Source organism: Bombus impatiens, unplaced genomic scaffold (genome assembly GCF_000188095.3).
Source record: "Bombus impatiens unplaced genomic scaffold, BIMP_2.2 scf_0318, whole genome shotgun sequence".
Lineage (NCBI taxonomy): Eukaryota > Metazoa > Arthropoda > Insecta > Hymenoptera > Apidae > Bombus > Bombus impatiens.
In genome coordinates this window covers 1723438-1745667 of record NT_176737.1, presented here as the reverse complement: position 1 = coordinate 1745667, position 22230 = coordinate 1723438, and the positions used below count along the sequence as shown (strand labels likewise).

Sequence of the window (22230 nt, the reverse complement as noted above, 5' to 3'; positions counted from 1 at the left end):
CTTAAATGGAGACAGGATGTACATATGTAGATATCTTTATTTGTAAAATCTAATTTAATTCATAAATTACGATCTCTTATCATCTGCGATCTACCATGCAATTTCGGGGATATGAAAGATGTGCGTAATTTCATATCTGCAACCAATTAAACGAGTTACAGCGAAGATAAATTACATTGGAAGACGAATAGGCGAAACTTTGGTTATAAAACCTTGAAATAAAAGATCGATCCGTGATAAATATTATTTCCAGAATTTCAATCGATTAGTTACCTTATAACGTATTTGTAGCATATTTTAGGAAAATTCATTTCTACGAATTGCTTTACGAAACATACTGTATACGATAAGACATTATTACTCTCTCGTCGTGTTACAGAAATTCTGTACCAAAATATTTTTCGAACGACATGGTACTGTTACGGCTACGAACGTGATTAAACGCGGTCGAATCGAACTTCTATCAACGAGATTTTCCCGAGTGATTTTCTAGCGTCAATGAAATTTACACTGCGAGTAAGCAGCCGTTGAAAGAGATTACTTGGGAAACAGGATCAGAGAAATGAAACGCATCGAGAACGTCGCGGTTTCTCCTTACCCTTGGCCGAAACCGCAACAAACCGCGAAACACGGTTCTCCTCGTTCTTAATTTAGTTTCTGTTTATTCTACTTTTACAAGAAGCAACCGAAAGCCAGACTTAACTTCGACGCCTTTGCTTCAAATCCAATCCGTTTCCTTTCGTTCGAAGGATCCAATCCGTCTCGTGGCAAACTATCAGTTCGCAGCTTCCGCTGCAATCCCAGCGCGGCCTGTACTCTATCCACGTAGGTACTATTTTCTCGTGACCAATGTAATTCCTTGATTCCGTTCGTCGTATCGAAATCCCTTATTAATCTCAACAATTGCTGTCGCGGGAAACGGCGATCATGTACTGGCGGCGACTTTCGATAAAGTCGAGCAAGAACTTAAGCTAGACGCGTTAACGATTAGTTAGCGTTTAGAATGTCGATAGAATAATCCTAGGATAGGAGGACGTATACCGATCGAAGGATTTTCTGCCTACCATCTTTCCTCGTGGTCCTCGGCTTTTCGTACGAGCGTATCGCGCTTTCGTTTACGCACCACCGTCCGTATTGTACTTTTTTATTTTCGTCTACCGCAGACTCGGAATTCCATGGTTCCTTTCGTCGAGAAGCATTTCAGCCAGCCTTGTTCTCGTTAGTGATGTAAGCGCGATATTTGGATATTTCCGTATCCGCGAGGAACGTTCAACGATCTGATTTTCAGAGAATGAGAATACAGCGGTGTATTCCTGTATCTGTCTGAAATCTTGTGACGCTATCATCGAATTTTACAGATGCGTGCGAAGGTAGTCGCAAAAAGTTCATTGTCGTATGCTTATAAACTCATGAACATGGTATTTCTACTATTTTAATCTGTTATTTTAACGAAGAACTTTTTCGTATTTGCGAATGTAACGTTGAAAAACTGTTGAAGTAAATATTTCTCTGTTTGAAATATCAGGAAAACACGTTTCTTTTTCTCGTTTCCTTGGAAAATTATTCATTTTAAAATAATGCAGGGTAACGTTTTATTTATATTAATACGTTCGAAGGTTTTTACTTGTCTGTTGTTTCAATATTTTTCGTAGCTATAATGTGTCAAGCTTTTCATCGCTTAGGTATTATTTATTTGTATATTGTACACGTACACATTGTGTACAGTTTGTTATAAAATTGGTGATGTTATTATATAAAGTCCATGGCGAATGTCTGGATAAAGGCAACGAATAAAGTCGAAAATTAAAACATGTAAAAGTTATTTGTTACGAGCAGGCTTTCATGTACGAAATATGCAGTTGGTAATTGAGTAGTATTTTTCAAAATAATTCATCGAATCGATACATATCTCTGTTAATAATACCAAATATCAATCTCAAAATCGCGTTTCAATGTATTTTGACAAGATACATACGGCCACATGTATATTTCCTTTATAGCACATTTTATTGTAAATAATTCTCATAAAACCTGACAAACTGCGATACGTTATGTCACTTTCATATTACATGTTATTTTACGCAACTGTCTTTTGTTTTTTTTAGCAAAATGGTGTAAAATCTTTCAAAGAGAGAGAAACCTTGAGAAATCGTATATTAAAAAATTGTTATGATAGTTCCGAAATAGAAAAGAGGTATGTAATATTTCTCAAAATAAGTACACTTTTAATATATGCAAATGGCATTGTACGAAATATTATTGAAATCAATGTAATATCGTCACTGTGTCTCCTCACTTTGTCAAATTTGTTCGTTCTTTTTCTTTGTTCTTACAACTTAACGCTATCTATACGCGTCCAAGTCGTTTAAGTCAATTTTCCAGAAACTCCGAGCTGTCGCTAAAACCAGTTGAAGCTTGGCCGCAGAGTTTTTAGGGAAGATGAATTTCAGAAGATAGGATTGTTAAACGATCGCGGTGAGTAGACTCGTGGACGGCACGTTTCTCCTTTATCTTTTTTATAGGTCAGTTATATTTCAGTGTCCGAACTATCGGAAAAGCGATCTTAGATATCGAGATCGCTGTTCGTGGATCGGTCTTCGGTCTCTGACTGTTCCATCTCTGACACGCTTCACCGTGTTTCTCTTTCAGCTTCCTATCGTTTCGTCATCGTGAAATCGCCCGACAGGGTAGTTTCCATACGGTTTCCATAAAATTACAATTCACAGCGCAGTGTCTCCAAAATTTTACGTTTCAATTCCTTTCGATGTGGTCTTTTTAATTATTATCGCAAAGTCTTCGGTTGCCGAAAAATGTTGAAAAGATTTCGAATGAAATTGTTAGATGCTTAAACGGCGGATTTTCAACAGAATCCTAATTATAAATACGCCGGAGAAGTCAAGTTAAATCGCTTCACACGTCGCGAAATCGTTCAAGTATCGCGATAACGTTGCTATCTTTGCACATGTACACACATATACCAATTGCTGGTAAATACATCCAAAAATCACCTTCGATCGCGAACCCTTTTGGTCGATGCTACAACAATTATTGAAAAGTTTGCATGGAATGGAAGCAAGGATTTTTTGTTTTCCTTTTCTCTATACACGTGTTCTTAGAATCGACGGATAGCAACAAAGCAAATAGCAGAAAACGTTGTTATTTGTCGTTCGACACGAATAAATTTAGAAAGGAATTTCTTCTCGCGCTATATTTAATTTATTCGCTAAATTTTTGTCGTCGCTTTGTTCTTTCCACTGTGCATTTCGTTTAGGAACTAAATTCGACTTAAGACTGGAATGTACGTATCGAGCAACGTCAATTCTTTCGTACGCTTGCGCTTTGTTCCTGTTTATCGTGTCATCTCTTCCGAACGTTTCTTTTCAAGTATTCGACCATCTGACTGACTTTAATTTTCACTTACGTTAATTTATTACTGCGATGTCAAAGTCAAAATGTTCGCGGAAATTATACATGCAATTCGCGCTACCAGTGTGCTTGTTTGCTCGTAAATACTATATTTGAATGGGAATACATGAAAAATTCAACAGCTCTGTTGGAACAATTTTAAGCAATAAACACGAGGTATATATTTACAATTAAAATGAATTATCATTCTCTACCGCCGAGTGTGTTTATAATTATGTTTAATGCTCTTAATAACAAACACTAATTTATTATTGTTAAGCTATTGTCCATAAATCCATCAAAGTGTAAATTACGTATGACTATTATTAATACAATATGAAAATTAATTCATAAAATATTTATAAAATATTAAATATGTCGCTACAAATGGCAGTAGTCTTGCTTTTCTAAATATTTTAGATTTTTCACTTTGAAATTATCGTTATCTAATTTACTTATTGTTTCTCAGTATCGTTCTTCGACAGGAATCTCTAGATTACCGGCATAAGAACCATTTGTGACGCATTTGTCAAGTTCTTTCAATTTTGAACAGTGTAAAAATTATAACTTTACTTGAAGATCGTGTAAAAAATATATGATAGATCTATCTTTGTTGATTTCCTGACTTTCGATATACTTTCTTTACTATACTGACTTTCCAGTAATATCTACATACGTATGGTTATTCTAATACGCTTAAATTAAGAAACGATCTGTTAGTCAACTATTAAGTACATTATCCTCTACTTTAGAGTGACGCTATTTGTGACACGGTCAATTTATATGATCTCGTTAACGTAGGGTGTCACCGTGAAATAATTTGGAGGATCGAGCTTCACCCGTTAGTCCACGCGAGACAGTCGAATAGGGTTAATGAAATTAAGATTTTCGATAGACTTAACATGGATTATTTCCTATTATCACAGACGTTGCGTACATCGCTTCTTGGCATTGATAACGGCAAAGAATAAAAAGAAACTCATTTGTTGATCATCAGTCGTTTACGTTTAGCGTCGTGTATCGTTCGCCATCGTTTAATCGTTTTCAGGCAGTCGTTAAATGCAAGTCGCCTTGACGTCGCGTCGTAGCTTATACGGAAGTCTTTTTTCTCTCGTTACTGCCATTATTAATTTCTTCCTCTTCATTTATCAAGTCGTTATTACGACTAAATCGAGTCCTTTCAAAATCGATCCGAGTACTACAATAATAAGAGATCATATTTTTCTAAACATAATTGGAAAAAGTAGAATCTAGGTAGAAAATTGCTCTACCTACTAAATATTACAACGACTATCGTACTTTGAATACTTAATATATTCTTGCATAATACGTGCGCGTATCTATGGTATATCTGTGCACCTTGAAATTTCCCATAAATACATGAAAATCCGCAGTCCGCTAATGACTCGTTTGCAAAGGAGGTGTCACGAACAACGAAGGCATGATGTATGGGGTCGGTAACCATGAAAAATGTTCGCGGATTTACGACATTAAGACTGACTGCCATGTATTCGTCAATGTATATATGTATGTCGTAAGGTTAATTAACGTGGTCGTGGTTCTTAATCGTGGGGCATCGCCCTACGCGTATTATTTATACATTCCACGCGATTCCCGCCGGTAATGTCTTTTGCTCTCGTTCTAACCAGCGAATTTCGCCTTTCGAACGATGCTTGCTTAGCGGTTGTTAAATCTTTCGAGTATTGCATGTTTCCTTTCGAAGCGATCCAACACGGGGAATGATATTTCGGATATTTCGCAGAAAGGAGTTCGGTATTTTAGATTTTAGAGACGCGCAGTACTGCTGGCGATAAATGCGAAATTTTATTACCCAGTAGTAAATCTGTTATGTCAGAAAAGTGGAGTTCCGCGAAGTTATGCGAAGATGGACGTGGAAAATGTACGGTGAGGTGGAAAAAAGGCGTTAAATTTTATACAACGTTTGTAGGTACGTGCATCACATATGTAGAATGTTCGAGATCAATTGAATTAGTAGTTATTGAATAGTTAATTTTGTTACTACATAATTTTGTAATTATATGACGTTACTGCGTGATAATTTATTATGCAAGATGACCTGGTAATAAATTTGTAAGAATCTTTATCGAACTGCCTCTAGACGGGTAAAATGGTGGTGTTGTCATGTAGTTTCGACAACGAATAAAAAATAGTTTAAATCAATTAAGAAAAGTAGAATGGTATAACAAAAGGAAAAATGTTTGAATAGCAAGTGGTGGAGGAAAGAGGCAATTGTAATAAGAATAGAAACTGTACAAGCAAATGCGTGGGCGTTGCCGTTGGACAAATATACAGCAAGATTTATCGTTAAAGACAAAAGATGGTAAATGACGAGAAAGCGTAAAAAGGAGAAACAAGAGAAACGAAAGCACGAATACCAATTTCAAAGACATTAACGTCCAGGATTAACGATGGAAATGTTGCTCCGTTGTTGCGATAAATTTACGAGCGACGCGAATTTAACGATGAAGTGTACATTATGGATTCCTTGTTTTTAGTCTATCCCTATGTCCGTAAATACAAAGCATGGTTACATAGAGCAGTTTTATGATAATTTAAGCGATCTCATTAACAGACCATACGATGGTTTAATCCAAACGTATTCGTATATCGATATATTCAATTCGCGTTGTATTTAAACGAAAGAAATTAAAATACCTCTATTCGAATCTATTTTAAATATCGATAGAAATAACTAGCGCGATTAGCTAACTTACCTTTAATCCGTATATTATAAATTTATCGGTTCCGTCTGCTTAAAATATTCTACACGGTATATCGCGTCCAAAGCATATGAAACTATGCGACAAACTTGGATACCTGCTGCTCACGCGTATCCCGAAACACGCTACGCTTTAGTTTAAACTGCATTCTCGATACCGAGATCCAATCGTGGCAATCGATCGAACAGAAGATCCGTTTACGGCTTACACGAAAAGTCGGTGTAGCTTAACAATGCCAGGAATCCACCGTAATCGTCATCTCTATCTAACCCTTAATCGAGAATCCTTTCTCACGAGCATTATTTATACATTCCGCAGAATCCTGCTCCTTTATTAGCCCTTCCTCGATAGCTCAGTTTCTCGCTTAAGCCGTTTATCGTTAAAACCGTGGCCTGGTCTTGGCGACCGATGGAAAGCACGAGATTGCCAACGGAGCGCGTCAGCCGTGACCTGATAAAACTGATTTCAGGTTACCGCACGAGAATCACCGTTCACGGTACCTTCATCCTTTTCCTCGTCCTTTCTTACGTTTTTCCTCTTCTTCTTCTTCTTCTTCTTCTTCTTCTTCTTCTTCTTCTTCTTCTTCTTCTTCTCCTTCTTCTTCTTTCGGTTTGTACGCTCCTTATCCGCAGCCATGATCCGTTCGTTTCTCCTGTTCTTTCTTGCCCGTGTGAACCAGCACGAAAAGGGGAGGCTCAGGACTCAATACGCGACTGATTGGTCCGCGCGATTGTCCGTGGCCTACGATTGTCTCCGGAGCACGAAGAAATCCAAGAAGAAGAACGTCAAAGAAAGCGTTCCTTTCAAAGGGAAGAAACAGAGCGCGAGGGGCGAAAAGAGTAGAATATGGGGGATGGATGGGAGAGGGTTGGAAGGGGGAAGCACCTTCCTTGCGTTTTATCCTTCCGAAGCCGGATTCATTGGTACGCTTCTGACGCCCGGATCTTGCCGCGTTTCACTCGGAGTCAACGTTCGGTAAAAACGCTGTCGATATCAATCGCGTGACTGGATGCATCGACGCGACGCGTGACTGAATCCGCCAGCTTCTTGAAATAATTACGCAGAGATCGTATTCTTTCGAGTTATCGATCACTGATGCGGTCTGCGAGCAATAGAACAGATCGCCCGAAGCTTTTTCCTCAAGTTACGGGAAAATTGGATTTTTGAACAATTTCGTAAAGACGATTGACGATCGGTCTCTGCTCTATCGGCCAAGCTGTTTGAAATTGTATCGCGACTGACTTGAATTTATTAAATATTACATCGTCGCTATGTATATTGCAACGAAATATATATCGATATTGATTCGTCAATCGTACGACGAAGGTTTAGTTCATTTGATAACGTTACAATGCATTTTCGTGATGTTATTCGGAAATAATCTGCTCCAATAATCTACAATAGCTGTTACCATGTCTTCTGTATTTTTTTAAGTCCGTTATTTCTATTAATTTTATTTGAACGGCTGGTATACCTACAGGGAAGTCTGGTTGTAATATTTTCCGCTAAAGGTATCGCACGGTTACAATCTACGTCTATTTAATTGTACTAAATTGCAGTCTACTCCAACTACAATCACGAGAAATATTTACTATACCAAATGATTCAAGAATTTAGAATCTTGCGGCTGGATTCCGCACATCGGTAAACTGAAATTGCTTTATTAAACGGCAGTATTACGATATATACGTATTATAACGTACAAGTATTACAATATCATAAAGCGCGATTCTTAAGCGGTTACACACCGCATTTGCTCTGTTTCTGCTAAAACCTCTTAATCCTTTACCTTTGGCGTTTACTAACTTTCCAGAATTCCAAGATAATTTTCGCAAAGGAATACTCATCCCCTTCCTCCTCGCTTCTCAGCACAATACTGCAGAATATACGTGGCATGAATCAACATTTATAATATATCCTACGTATCTCTACAAACATCATTTTCTTTGCTTCGGTCAATATACATACGTACTATCGTGTTATTGAATATTAGTCAATATTTAGTAGATACTCGTATAGTAATTGCCTCTCGTATTCGTGCGTACTAATCCCGTATCGACGAACAAACACTGTACTATTGTTATTACTTATTTTATTTATGTATCATATTTCTTTAGAAACCATTCGGTTATTTATACTTTCAATATCAAACGTTTACGTCACTGTCTAATGGTTGATTCTCGGTTATTTTCGATTCATCGCGCTTATGACTATGATTCCCTACAAGTTTTATAAAATACCTTACAGAAGCTCTTCTTTTTACATCTGTCTCGAAAAATGTAAAATTACGAAAAGTACAATTACGTAGAGTTAGAATTACAGAACAAATAGGGTAAAGTAACGATTATGAAACAAAAATGGTTGCTTAACGAATATAATAAAGGTTAAACGTAACGAGAGACAAAAATAAAGTAAAAGCGCGATATAAAGGAAACGGTTGATTGGAAGGAAGCAGGAATCCCTTTCTCCTTTTTATCCCTCGGATCCGGATTCATTCTGTAGGTCAGCCGCCTAGCCATCGACTTGCTATTTCCTATAACGTTCTGACTTTTATACGTTTCCTGGCCTCGAACGTTCGCGAAGAAACATGGCCGGCATCAATCGTGATGAACGAGCGTGATTCTCGTCGATGAACGGCTGGTCAAACTACAGGGACCGCGAGATCTTCGAAACAATGATCTACCGTGTGCTTCTACGTCACGCTGGCCTCTATGAAAGCGAAACGTTCACTTTGGCAAGAGAATCGAACCGAGGAAATTCCTTTCGCGTTCCCTATCCAGCTGCCTTTGTCGTAAACGTATTTCTTATTTTTCATCGAATTTTTGTTGGGTTTGTGTAATGAATTGGTTGAAAAAACAAGCTCTCGTTGGCGCAGAAATATAGGAAAAATAACGTTATATTTCGATAGTTTTTGAAATATCAAAGATGCATTTATCTTTATATTTTAATGTATATAATGTATAATGTATAATGTATAATATTCGTAATTTTAATACATCGTGACTTTTATAAAAACTTCTTTGTATCGTTCGGGATTTTACAATTGTATCGATTATTGAAAATACAAGGAAAGTGTGAAAAACTAGAACGATTCAAATATGGTAAATTTAATTAATTCAATATTTGCTGCTGTAAATATTTGCGATTCAAATAAAATCGATCAAAAGGGATTATTTTCACCATTGTGCGCTCATCGTTTTCTACTTGAAAGACACCGCATAAAAGTGGCTCCTCCCTTGTTAGCGAGCATCTTATTTTCTATACGTATCCTATACTTTTGTTTCTAGAACTACTCTCTTATCTTCACAAATAACTTCCTTATCCTAAGTTATATCGCAAACCCGTTCCACTCTTTGTTTCGCATTTATTCCTTAGTTTTATCGTTGCCCTATCAGATTTCTTTCTCTCTTTCTCGTATAATTCCTATATTTTATCACTATCCTTCCTCTTGTTATCTCCGTTGCTTTTCCTCGTTTCGCACAAATATTTTTGACTCTCGAGGTGTTTTCATTTTTCTTTTATTCGTTTCATATTTTTCTCTTCCACTGCATCTTCCTCCTCCTCTCGTCATATTTCTTTCTTTGCCTCTTCCTATTTTCTTTTATTTTATCTATTACAATATTTTTCTAGTCATTTTTGTATCGTATTTTTCCTCCCTTTACCTCCTCGTCTCTTGTTTCTCGCTTATTCTTTTTTACAGTATTCCTATATTATCTTTCCACCTCTGTTTATTCTCCCTTATGCTTTCCCCTACCTCCCCTTTTTTCTATCCTCCGTCCTGTCCCTTTATCTTAGTCGCCACCAGTTCTTAATTTTCCTTTCTTCATCACACAGCCTCTTTGTATCGGTGCACCGCAACGATTTAACGTCGCGATTCGATTCCTTCGTACTCGGGCTTCAAGATCTATTAAAATTCTTCTATTAAGAAGAATTCACGTTCGTGTACGCGCATTACGCGTATTTAAAAAGATACATATCGATATACAACTACGAAACAACTCTACTAAACAAAATCGTATCCGATCGTATATCGTATCGTTTGCCGACTTTATTTAAAAAAAGAGAAAACTAATTAGTGACCTCGAATAAAACGGACGACAAAGGAGCCTAATAGATTAAATGAACATTTAATTTTAGATTAAATTATACCTTCTATCGATTCCATCGATAAGTTTATCGCCTAAATAAATTTAACGTATTTCTCGTTATTTTTTACTTTATCCACAAATGTAGTAACAATGTTTGCCGGAAGCAAAGATTTGAAAATGCAACATTTCGTCGTTATAGACGGTCAAGACGAAACATTTTCTATCTCCGCGTCTCGATGCTCTCTTTTTCCGTCCCTCGACTCTTTTCCCTTCTGCATTTTCCATTTACCACACTGTCTCCGCCGTTTGTTATCCAGTCCTACGAACGAGCGCATATTCCAGTAGTATACTCGAGCATCGGTGCGCCCTACGATGCGATACGATGCGAGGAACATATGCACGGCCAAACATGGTTTCACGTATCGTAAGTAGTATGGCTATTGTATTAGGCAAACGAGCGCGAATACGTGCAATGTGTAATGTCCCGGAATAAGGGGACCGTACGGTTCAAATTGACAATTTGAGCCCCTTATATCATCTTTCACGGCTTTAGCTAGATGCAGGTTGGTTTATCGTCGACAAACGCGATACCGTTATTCACTTAGGCGTAATTTCACTGGAACCGGAGCAAGTAGAGTTCTGGCAATGGCCTATTCGACTACATCGATATGAAATAAATTAATAGAGGAATCAACGCAACGAGGCGATTCTGTTGTTTACCAGAAATGTTTAATCGTTTAATTGGACATGTTACCCGATAATTTTGTCTATTAACGAGTGACTCATTGTAAAAGTTAGGAGATTGACATATTTGGATGAAAAATCTAATATACAGATGGATAGAGCTTGCATGTTGTACATAGTAAGTACATTAATAATTCACTTTCTATTTTAACTAGTATATTTATGTAAAAAATGTCAAAAGACGAATATGTGAGATACACGTAATTATTTACAATCGGATTGCGAAGCGCGTACTATGAAGATTATGCAACGATGTTTGAAAAATAATTTTCATAATCGTACAATATATAAAGATTGCACGTGCGAAAAATACGTGGTAGTTTAAAATTGAAATGCGCGTTCAACGTAACAAATTACATATTGTGAAAATTTTATTGACGTATCGAGAAAACTAACTGTAAACATTTTTTACTAGAAACTGACGTTCTTGTCGATTCTTTTCATGATTCTCTTAGATATACACGAGCGTTTTGTATCGATTTATAGCAAGAACATTAGCCAGGACGCGTGACGGAACATTTAGTTTATGGCAATCGATATTTTTGAAACGTAACAAGAAGATGAGCAAAATATTCAGCTGTTCAAATCAAACAAAAATACAGTGCTGGTATCGCAGTTTGAAAGAATATTGTTTCTAGGAAAAAAACTACAGAAACTGTAGTTCCTATACAAGAATATCGATGACGCTGCACTGTACTTGTTACCCACCGAATTAACCTCGAGTAATTGGTTCACGAAGGATACCGATTGAAAGCACAATGAACAGTCAACGAGACGAGAAGCTTCCGAATTGTCTGCGGTTGCTGCTACGCGACGCACGAATGATCACGACGAATAGATAACAATGCGCTATCGCTTGTCGATGCTGCTTGCGATTGAAAGAACCGCGCGAGACTGTTCATCGATGATCAACATTAATTAAAACGATACTTCACGAATGCTTGGACATATCGCTTACAGTCGAAGAATTCGCACAGAGCTGTCAACTGATCGATTCTACCGATGGAACGAGCCTGTCTCCACGGAAGTTGGTAGATGTTGACGACTGGGGAAATGCAGATGGAAAGACCGTGAACCGATCGATTCGACTGATGGAACGATTCTTTCTCCACGAATGCTTGTAGATGTCGACGAGTCGGGAATTGCAGCTGGGACTGCTCTCTCCGAATGCCGAGAGATTGAAACGGTTCTTTGCTCCACGTTTCGTGGAGAAGGTGTTCGTCGTTGCAAAGGAGTTGTACGAGACTGTGCTTTCCCGACGCTGACGGAACAAACTATTCTTACTCCGCGTCTGGTGGAGAAGACGTTAATTATTCGAGGCTACGGTCGAGACTGTAGTAACATCGTTCCGAATATTTTAACGATATCGATTTTACGTTCACGAAACAAAAGTGTCGCGAATACGCACGCTGATCGGTTTTCGCTAAACGCGAAAAAGTGGTCGATCTCCGTGCTCGCTCGCTGAAGCGTCGCTTACCTAGGAAAAGGACGCGGCAATTCCTCCGGGTGTCTATCGATCAGTCGGACTGTTACCATCTGCTAAATCAGCCTTCGGAAATAACCGCGTTTTTAACGCGCTCTACGGTTATCGCGACTACGGTGGACGTGGGAAGTTAAAAGCACGTACTGCTACGAATATCGAAGAGAATCGTCCAAGCTGCTAAAGTCCCGTTCTCCGAGATAATATCTCGGCCGCAAAAGCGAGCGTCGTAAATCAGCCACGAAAATCCTCGCGTTTTTGTTCCTCCGCATGGAACAATCTGGAACAATCATCTTTGCCTTGTGAACTTGACGCGACAGAAATAAAATAATAGCTTGGCAATTGTATGCTGTTTCCCAAATTTGTCAGTGCATATATTATCGCTATTATTTTCTCTATCGGAAAAATATATCCTACTCTTGTCATCGTTATCGACAAACAAGCCAAGTATTTAGACGTTGTTTGCTTCTCATTTACTCTTAACCCGTACACCTCACTGTGCATTGTATACCATCCTGCCGCCTTTGGTCACGCGTTGTTTGTCCAGGAACAATCCTGCGCGTTCATCCCTTATCTCAACCCCTTCGATTTTGGTTGTGGACATTACTACGGTAAACTCAATCGTAAACGCATCCAGAGATAATATATAGGAACGTTTGCAAGAAGCAGGACGATCGCCTTCCGTTTACGCCTCATTTGTCTATTCTATTAGACTGATATAAAGCCCATTATTCGTCGACGAGTGACTTGTGCAACTACAAAGATTCCTAACTTGGACTATTTGTAACGAGGCTAACGAAAGTGGGCTATCTTCGAACATGATGAAAAAGTTCTATGTGTTTCATATTTGACAACGTTGATTTGAATAAAAACTATGAATAAATTGTAAAACTTAAACTACAGAGAACATGGTATTAGGTTGATATAACAAGCACATGTAATAATAATTTTAATATGTCTGTGCGTTATTGCCGTTATTTAATTACGATAGTTTAATACACAATGTTAAAATTTCTGTCAATGTGACTGATGATAAATTTTCTAATATCGCAGTACATAGCACGTTATAGTTCCTTAAAGCAGCCGCTACGCTATTCACGTGCAAAGAATTCCAATTATCTCGGGAGAAATCGTTTCCACGTTATTTACTTGAAATTAATTAAATGTAACATCTTAAAATTTGAAGTAATTAATATCGTCTCGTGTATTATTACCGTAGATTGCAGTTATTAAAAATTACGCTGCCCTAAATTTTCGCACTACGAGTAAATAAGATATTAAATTAATAAAGTGCAGCAGTCATCGTGTTAAATATTACTATGTGCTGAATGAAGATTCTGTTGACCCAGGTTTATACCACGATAACAAAAAGTCGCTATTTTTTAGAAATAAGATTTTAGCGTTACGACCATTCGCGTATCAACAGTCAGATTTCGATCAGGTCATACGGCAAGGGGTACACGAGTTATTTAATGGATTTGCAATATCATGTATTTTTAACTTCTTAGCAGCACTTTTCCTTGACTCGATAGCCGAGACCCTGTCGTAAATCTGGAAATTTCGAAACGGTCATGCGACGATCAATTTAACGGTCCTCGCGACTTAACTCGTACCCTCTCGAATAGTTTACAAGGGCTGTACGTTCTACCATCTCGACGCACACCCTCGTATAGCGCTGGGCCTCGGCACCCCTTTCAAAGGCGCAACGTACGATGGAAGGGAGAATACGAGGTACTAAAAATGCTTAAACGGCGTATTTTCAGCAGTATTCCAGTTACATGTACGTCGAGAAAGTTAAGTTACGTCGCTACTTCACTGTAAATCGCTTCATACGTCGTCAAACTGTTCTGCATTGTGACGATATCGCTATCTCTACGCACGTACATGCGCATACACATGCCAGTTATGCGTAAATACGTTGAAAAATTGGAAGGAATAAATCGCGATCAATTTATGTACCTCGATCGCGCATCGCGAGAGCGAACACGATCGGTTACACCCCTTCGCCGAACGTGACCCCTTTCGTTCGATTCTACGCTATGTCATCCAAATTTGCCAACTGTCCGTAGTCCGGTACATCGTTTCTAAGCATAAAGAAATTCTTTTGGAGAACAATCAGGAAATTCTGACGAACGATCGAATTTTATTCCACTTGTTCCAAGCATAATCGAGCCTCGTAACTTGATTCAAGATACGATTGAAACATTTGTATAAACTGGCCCGTTAACGGTATCACGAGCGAAGCAGATCGATAAAAATTTTGCAGTACAAACTACGAGCAGCACAATGGTTCGTCGTATTTTCCTCCCATCAACGTTTTACGTTTGTTTTTTCGAGGACTATACTTTCCGTGGACCGAGAAGCCCAGAGGTCAAAAGTGGAAGAAAGTAAAATTGGCGAGACGGTAAGAGGGTAATACGAAATTGTGTATGGCGATACTCTATAAAGGCGAGCGATAAGTCTTTGGATCGAAAGTTGGAAACGGTGTATGCAGGCCGCGTATAATGGCGGCGTGTAACGCGAGAGAGAACTGGCGCGCTTGATGCGGCGTAAAATCCAATTGCAACGGGTGAAGCTCTACGCCAGCATCGGGAAAAATGTGTCATACGTCGAAATGGTCCGGTCTATTTTCCTCCCCCACTCCTTGTTTCCCGCTTTTTACAATCCTCCTTTGTAACCTAAAAGCCTTAAAGTTTATTCGTTCGTTTTTCGTCACGGAAGGATCTCGGCTGTCGCGGTTATTCGCTCGCGCACTTCACCGCACCGGTTTCTACTTTCGAGCGTCGACCGCTTTTACGCTTTCACGATGGAAATCACCCTGAAATTTCTCCGCGATTCGAAATGCCCACTCCTCTGTCTTATCGTTGTTTGACTTTTCTTTTGGATCAACGATCGGCTGAAATGTTTTTTGATGGATGGCGCGCAAGCTGTACGAGACAAATTGCTGACAAATTGCTCGAGTTTCGCGAATGGATGATAAATATACCTATGTAAATTTGTATAGCGCGTGTTTTCCTACATCGTGGGTATGTTTTGGAAGAGGTGTAAGTTGGAAGGAACTTGCACTATCTTTTACATCAGGGCACAGCTCGCTGAGTTTGATTACCTCGAAATATGTCAAGATCCTCGTTCTGAGCAAGTTTTCCCTGAATACGTGTATGCGTCGCTTGGGTGTAGTTTCCGAAATATTCACAAAGGAATTGTCGATTCCGATGAAAGTTGTGGACGATATAGTTTTTGAAAAAGTATTTAATCCGTATTTTTTACATCTATGTCGGATTAAATTCTTTCATTTTTATTTTACTTCTAGTGATACGAGTATTTAACTGAAACGCAGTTCCACTCTCAATGATCCACACTCGTAAGACGTTAGTAAAACTGCAGCCGTTCTTTCAACTAGAATTTTCGTTCGTATTTCCAAACGCAATCCATTTATATAACGTAGATTACGTAGAAAATAGCGAGCGTATTCCTTCGCAGGAAAATTTAACCGGTAAAGTTCTTCAAACATTTTGCTTTTCTTATGTGAAACTCCTGTCTGTGATAAAGGGCAACATAAGCCGTACAAGTATCTCTCAGAACGAAAGTATCTACTACCTTAAATGAGACTGCTTTGCTCCATTCTACAAGATTGATACAAAGGTCTGATTCCGTAAACGTCTCATAGTTGGATCACTTAGATTATAACATTCTCGTCGGTTTTATTAAATTTTGCTGTTTACGTTTATCAAGTATAGTTTCGTCAATTATATTTCATTTTAGAATATTCCCGACTATCTCTTTAAAACTGTCTTAACGGTTTATCAAAATGGGTGGTTTACTCTGTGAAACGACCTAGCGGCTAATTTTTCCGTTTGCACCAAGCCCATTGTTTCTTCTGCTTATGCAAATAAAATTCTCAATTATATCAACGCTTTCGCGTGAAAGGAAAATCGCGCAACATACGCGCTTCTTAATAGGTTTCGATCCACGTTTGTTCTTTTCTCGCGTAGCTGCGTTAACGCGTGACAACCTCGTGTAACCTGCATCATCGTCGACCAGAACGCGTGTTTGCCGAGTCGACGTTGTTTTCCTGGGTGTCGTTGGGGGCTATTGGGAAAGGATTGTTACCGTGTTTGCAGGAATGGCGCTGTTTACACAAACGTTTCTCCTCGGAACGAGCATCGCGTCGCGTCATCGCGCGTTTAAATGGGCGCACGATAACAGTCGCAAGAACGCGTGCGTCCCTTGCAGTTGACGAGAATTCCGTTGGAAACGCGGACGTGTTTACGGGATTCTCACGAATTTGCGATATCCTGGCAACTGCTCGTTATCGGACCGGTGCGGCAAGTTGTTGTTGTTCTTGGGACGTGATTCGATACTGAGTGCTTCTCGTGACGTGTTTTTACGCGAATGGCTTCGCATACTGTGTGATAGGATATTCAGGAAATTCTGTGGCTAACTATTATACGTAAAATGTGAACGTGGTGTCGGCCGTTTGAAAAGGAATTGTTTTAAATGTAATATTTCGATGTTGTAGAAAATTTGATACGCTGTCATTTATACAGGGTGGTTGGTAACTGGTGGTACAAGCGGAAAGGGAAATTTTTATTCTTTATTTTCAACTTCTCTTTTCGCGTAGAATCACCCCCTTTCCGCTTGTACCACCAGTTACCAACCACCCTGTATATGCATAAAGGGAGTATGTATGCATAGAGATTGTTCACATTATTCGTGATGTAATCGTTTGATAATGTTCATACTGAGCTCATCTCCTTAATAGATAATAGATATTCGTTTACTTATTAATGATCGTGAAATGAAATTAAAAAATTATTCGATAGTGGCTTACAGGTATTTTGTACATCGTTTTCTTCGTATCTTCCTTACGCAATGAACATCGTGAAATGTACTTTTATTAACAAACATACAAATTACAAAATGCTATTTGATGCATTTTTATGTTGTATTTTATGTCCCAGGACACAGATTTTCCAATGTTCGCTAGTATGAAAAATTCCAATCCAAATATTGACTCGTTAATTTTCATCTTGAAGTGAAATAGCCGCAATTAAATTGCGAATTTAATAATTCATAAAAAAATATCTGCCTTCGTGCTCTCTCAGAATGTTGCCTTTTAAATGTCTTATTATTTTGTCTACCATAAACGTATCATGTATTCAAAGATTCCATCTCGTATCTTCGTAGAATTATATTCAAAAGACGAAAACTAGGCGGGAACGTTGCAGTCTGATTTCATCTGTCCAAAATGAATTCTCACAGAAAAAATTTCTCGTTCGTATAAATTTAAATGCGTTCTACGTACGTGCAAGCTTTAGCTAGAATCGGAATTTTTTAATCTGACAGCATTCATATACATATGATATTATTTAAAAATTATACGTAGATTTTTTTATTATAATTGCGATAAAATTATACATACAATATTATTTCGAATAAACAATTTCTTTCTAGATACAGCGACAAGCAATTATATGACGTAAGAGCACATCTATTATTTTTCTTCCTGACGCAATTGGCTTAAAAGTTAAGTGCGCGCGTATGTACTATATTCGTATATTTGATACACTTTCATGATTGATCTTCTCAGAAGCAAATCTTCGATTTATTTTCTTCTTCGAAACCTCTCGGAATACTTTGCTCGATGATACGCATTGGCGCTGTCTCGCAATAGCGCGATCACGCTATCGCGTCGTCAGACACCACGGAAAGAGAAATCATCGTTCTCTGTTAATGTCGCGTCACATTTCGTTTCTTAATAAGCATTATCGTCGATAACCGAGTACGTAACTCCGTCCGAAGTTTTCGCGGAATCCGATCAGGCCGATTTGCATTCCCATCGAATAAGATCACAGATCCGTCGAAGCATCTGCGCAGCGTGGTGTTTCGCGACAGATTACGTCTGTTGAAATCCGCGCGTATGGACTTGTACATAGAAGGAAGCGGCTAATACGATGCATTACCGACCCGCGACACGAGGTCGCGTTTGCTTTGAATAATTATCCGAGAATCAGTGGTGTAGTCAGATACGTGATGCGCTCTAAGAGCGGATCTATCCAACTGCTTCGAGTAAACGTTGATATCCGCCCAAATACGCGTGTCGAATCCGTAAACGTTCGGTCCGACCGTTGTTTGCGCGTAGGCACCTCTCGCACCGATAACTCAGTGCCGCATTTATCCGGTTTGCTCGAACGATGGAAGTTCCTTGCACCGGTTACGCTTTTGTATAGCGTATCGTCGGTAGAAGGCCTATAGGAAGGACAGAGAGATATGGCAAAATTAGAAAAACGTTGACGTCGTAGTGCAACGATATGGAAGATACGCACGAGTTCGTACACTTTCAGAGATGCTTCTAGACTTTTTACGAGACGCTTAAGAGTAGGAGCGAGACTTATGCGTCAAAGAAGACACGAGAAAGATAATACCAGGAAAGGTAGTTGACGAGCAACTTTGTTTATTCGTTTCCGAGCAACTGTAACCTAACGACCAAATTGTAGTCGATTTAAGAAAACTGATGAAATGTATTACAATTGTAATTATAGTTTTTTAAATAACGCACGATGTACTGTAAGACTGCCGTTAATATCGTTACGCAATCTCTACGACGAATTTGAGCACTCGACGCTTATTACATCGGCTTATCACAAATTACGAGAAACAGATGGAAACATGATCAGCGAATCGCTGGGCAACTCCGACTCGATCAGTCCTCCTAGGACTTTGAACATCCCGATCACTGTGATAGCCGAGGGATTAAGACGATGTTGCGGGTCAATGGAGAGATCAGTTCCCGTACTCGCGGATTGCTCGTATAGCGCGTCGTGAGTTTACGACATGGAAGACTGAGACTATAGGTCTGAGTAGTTCGTGTGACCTGAGAGAATGCTGACTTCCTGTTTGCATCAAGTGATTTCATTATCGTCACACGATCACGTAATAACATAGCTCAAAGTATTGTTTCGCGTCGGAGAATATCATCGATCGATCAGGAAGCTTTTGCAATAAAACTTTTTGAAACGAAGAGCGCGGAATGTAAAGGTCTAAATCTACTCTGCTTGAATTTCTTGGATTATGTATGTTATATATACACATCTATTTATGTGATTTGTTATATACGTTGCTTTTAAACGTTACGCTTAGCGTTAATTAAAGTACTTGCTAATTGTTTCCAAGCATCTGTGGCTTGGATTATCGATTTGTTTGTATTGGGCGAACGTATTACGAATTATTTAGCATTTGACGATGTTCCGTATTTGTGGAGACAATATTACGTCGGTAGCGTTGCTAACAGGTGTTTGTTTTGTTCGGACGAGGATTAGATTGGATCTAATAATTGGATATCTTGTGTTCTATGTTGCCTGCGGATGATATTGTAGTTTGCTGTGTTTGTTAAATAGTGATTCGACGGATAAATGTAACAAGCTATAATTCATAAATGTATGAGATAGCTCGCGATAAATAAACGCCTCTAGTAATTTAGCAGCGACGCGGTAACGTGCCGTTTCAAAGACTAATGTTCACGAGCTTGTTAGAATAATCGCTAAATATTTGGATATTTCGAGATAATACTATATGTACGTTTGAAAAATATTTAAAGCGAGTATAATTAGCGAATAATGAAGGCAAATAAAATATTAGGCAAGCTACCGAGACAACGAGTAGGTGGGCGTGTAACACCTCGATCGAAAAATTAGTTCTTGAAAGTTGCAACGGTGATATATGGTGCAAAGCGCAGCAAACTCACAGTTTTCCAGATATATATGTATTAAAAAATATATATTAATACGTACGTACGTATATACATGCACGTACGTATAGATTATATATGTGTATACGACTTCTCTTTGAAATGTGTTAAATACTGGAAGCTAAATTCTTGCTTGCGCTAAAGCAGTCTCGTTGTTAGATATTTAGTGCCTATGGCTGTGAAATACGTCGCGTAATATGTGCTCGATGAAGCGTGACACTGAATTTTCTGTTAGAACGAACTTTTGAATAATTCTCTTTGGATACTGGACGAAAGAGTGAGTGATGCACTGAAAAAAGTAATACGAGCGAGTTGCGTATTTAAGATTCATAAGATGCAAATTATGGAAAATACATATACATAAATAAAGTACAGATGTCTCGACTATTTCCGACTATTCCGACTATTTTCATGCTTATTCGAGACGCACAGATACCACGAGAAAATGATGTATTAGAATTAAGATTGCAAAATAATATGGAGATAGAATTGTGATCCATTATATAAAAACAGTTCGATGAATATAAATGTCTATTTTACAGAATCATATTTTATATTCTGAATGTATATTTTTGCTAAATAGTTATTATTGGTTTAAAAACTTTTGTTTCGATGCTTAACGATAAAATCCTACCATTTCGCGATAGAATTTTTAAACAGATATAGAATCGGCTACATTTAAACATTAATTCAGTAAAATTATGGTTCTCCAATAATTTTCATATTCGTTTGATGCTTAATTAATACGTATAATGGATATATTTAAATTACGAGTTGAAATGCGTTTTGTGCTGTAATGGAAATACGTCGTGTCCTCTTAATCAATAGCTTAGTTGCATGAATGTTCCATCAACATTTGGAACTCATTTTACTTTTATGCTTACATTATGGTAATAATTCCGTAATCAAATTTCAGGTTTCTCTACGCTTTTAAAACGCTTTCTCTAATCAATTAATACGTTAAACGTAAAATACATCTGATCTCTTTCGTACGTTTTTCTTTTCGAGTTTCCTGTATTTATTAACGAAGCCTCGTTCGTTGAATTCTGTTTTCTCGTGAATTTCTATTAACAGCCATAACTCGAAGAAGACGAAGCTTGCTTTATTTAAGAAGCTACCGATGCTACTAATGTAACTATTCTTTTATTAAAACAAAACCAAACACGACATAATTTGGAGCATATTTTCTTGTTTAATCACATTAACATATTTTCCTTCGTCTATTATACATACATGTAAATGTGATTGAGGTATATCTATAATTACAAGTCATTTCCCGTTTCTCAATTGTTCCACGAGCCGAGAACTCGTGTCACGTTTCTAGAACGTCGTGACAAAGGATTTAAACAATTTCTGCCAGGTCACACGGACGAGCCCAGCTATTCACCGCGTTCGCACTTAAAAGGGTTAAATGCTAACAACACTATCGACGGTATCGGAAATATTCACGGAATATTAGTTTATTAGCTGAAACAAGTAATTAAAGTACGGAAATATTCTTACGAATTTTTTGATGAATCTTAAGCTTAGTTTCTAACGTTTCAAGAGTTCGAAGCGATCGAACGCTCTCAGTCCTTTATATCGCGAGGCTACAACAAACCCAACAAACTGTGCCATTCTCACGAAAAGAGTTCGCTCGCACCTACGGTACTCGACATCTTCCATTTCCTTGGCTGTTTCTTGCTCGTCGAACGTTTCGTTCGATTCCGCGAGTCAGGAGCAACGAGGACGAAAAAACGGTGGACATTCATGCAGTAAATCGATAGGGTCGCGCGTGATTAATCTCCGGGGCCAGCAAGGGAGGCCAATTTCCCGAGTAGACGTTGTATGTAAGGACGACGAGGGAAAGGATAACGAGGTTGGTGCGCGGACGGTCAAGAGGCGGGTGGTGGCCAGGTGGCGGGACGATTGATGAGGTGGCTATGAAAGCCAATAAAATCGCGACGCCGCGGCGGCTCCCAGGACCAGGGACATAAATCGGTAAGTAGACCGATTAATTGGCCCCGTCTCGGCTTGTACACCCAC

At 38.5% G+C, this 22230-nt stretch overlaps 1 protein-coding gene across 4 annotated transcripts in view; it reads left to right on the top strand.

Moving 5' to 3' along the window:
- Positions 1-22230, top strand: part of LOC100749953 (hemicentin-1-like) — a 99216-nt gene that overhangs the window by 62113 nt on the left and 14873 nt on the right. The window contains exon 1 of one of the 4 annotated variants that reach the window (XM_033320492.1): positions 21384-22185. The exons of the other annotated variants lie outside the window; for them this stretch is intronic. The gene's annotated coding sequence lies outside the window, so the exon portion shown is untranslated. Of the gene's footprint in view, positions 1-21383; positions 22186-22230 lie in introns of those variants that run through there. 4 annotated transcript variants of the gene reach the window in all.